Source organism: Artemia sp. Qi Xiang Cuo, chromosome 19, assembly GCF_049724085.1.
Source record: "Artemia sp. Qi Xiang Cuo chromosome 19, ASM4972408v1, whole genome shotgun sequence".
In the NCBI taxonomy this organism is placed as follows: Eukaryota; Metazoa; Arthropoda; class Branchiopoda; order Anostraca; family Artemiidae; genus Artemia; species Artemia sp. Qi Xiang Cuo.
The window spans coordinates 12,783,544-12,785,648 of record NC_142812.1 but is presented as its reverse complement, the minus strand read 5'-3'; positions in this window follow the sequence as shown (position 1 = coordinate 12,785,648).

Sequence of the window (2,105 nt, the reverse complement as noted above, 5' to 3'; positions counted from 1 at the left end):
TTTGATAAAGATGCAGAAAAGGAAGCCCTGACAAAAACCGATTATTTCTTACTGTCTATTGTTCAGTCTATTTAACTGTAAATGTGCATAGGTGCTTCTATTTGTATTTGTCCTCGGTCTTTTCATGTTGGTTGTTTTGTTTCAAATTTCGCGGATTTATCCAAGTCCAACGAAAACGTTTTTCAACCGCTTTTGCCGAAATCCCGCCGTATCCAAAATTCCTATTTCCGTAACAAAAATTCATAGGCTCGGCATGGAAAAAAGTGGAAAATCCAAATTTAGAGTAGAAATAAAGTATTAAAGTAGGTCTAAAAATATTAGAGGATAAACATTCAAAATAAAGTAGTCTACTCTAAAATAGAGTAGAAATGGAAGCACTGCCCCAGGGCATAACTTAAAACCCTTGCCCTGAGGGTTGTTGGTGACTGTCCTCCTCAAAAAAATATTTTCTATGTGAAAATCAACTACGCTGAACAAAATGGCTATCTCAAAATTTTTATTGGATGTGTTTGGGGGAATGAAGGACGTGGGGGGCGTTCTAGTTGCCCTTCAATCTTTTTCGACTATAAAAAGGGCACTAGCTACTCCAATTTCCAATCGAATGAGCCCTTTTACAAGTTTCTACGACAACTCCTTCGATACGAAGTGCCCTAGTATGGAAAAAAAAGAATAATACATTGTGCCAACATCATTCTTTACTTAGGCAGTGCGATCGCGCTGCCAATGATTTTTACAACAAATTTGTACATGAACCTTATATGCCCCCAGGGCATAACTTACAACCTTGCACTGAAGGCTACGAGGGGGTCATCATCCTAAAAGACCTAATTTCCAGAACTTTCAACTACGTTGAACAAAATGGATATCTCAAAATTTTGATTGGATGTGTTTGGGGCCTCTCCCAGGCCACTCAGCGCGTCCTAAGGTGGCGGATAGGGGAACGTCCTATAGATATGCAGGTCACCTCTCGGTAGGGAGGCGCGGACCAAGGGAGGACCTGGTCTCTGGGGGTCTTGAAATATAGCTGGAGCACCCACGTCTGGGGGTCATAAGTTCAGGCGGAGGAGGTGGAAGGCCCCTCTGATGTGCACTGGGTGGGGCCCATCGGCGTATGGATACGTCCCGCCAGTCACAAACCTTCGCCCAGCAATGGGAAAATTGCAGGTGATGCAGGACGCCAGAAGGGCGCATTATCAGTAGTAGATATAGCCGGCCCCTGCTAGGGATGGAGAGGAGTGGCTTACCGCCGTCCTGAAATTAACCAAGAAACCTTCTTTATTATTAAAAACTATGAAGTGCAAACAATCAAGAACGAGAACCAATACTACCGTGTCCAGGGCAACCGACGAAGTTACCGCGTCCAGGGCAACCGACGAAGTTACCGTGTCCGGGGCGACTGACGATCTGACGACCGAGAATCTCGTGAATAGAGACCCTTTAACAATGTGGACAACTCCGAACCCGGAGGCTATGCTTTCCCCTAAATTGATTTTAGCTATTGGAACCCTGAACGTTAGGACGCTTGCTAAACAAGGCAAAATAGATCTTGTTCTAAATGAACTAAACCGATATAAATGGGATATTGTGGGACTTTCAGAAACACACCTCCCTAGCACTGGCAAAGAAAGGATCGGCAACGCTAGTCTGATAGTGTCTGGGAGAACCGATGGCGTCCATCGCCAAGGTGTTGGCTTTTTGATTTCGAGTAAGGAACGAGGATGCCTGATTTCCGTAACGCCTGTGTCAGAACGGTTGATTATGATACGAATGAAAGGATCACCGATCAACATCACGATCATACAAGTCTACGCTCCTGACTGCAGCAAACCAGATGAAGAGTCTGATAATTTCTATCTTCAACTGCAAAGCCTAATTGACGCAGTTCCCAAAAAAGACCTTGTTGTTGTCATTGGCGACTTCAATGCTATTGTTGGTAACGATTCTGCTGGAAACGAAGATGTTATGAGTAAATTTGGCATTGGGTGACTTAACAAGAGGGGAGAAATCCTCATTAAATTTTGCAGAGACAGTGATCTACCCATTACTAACACTCTCTTCAAACACAGAGATCGTCGTAAGGCGACATGGACCTGGCTGGATGGAAA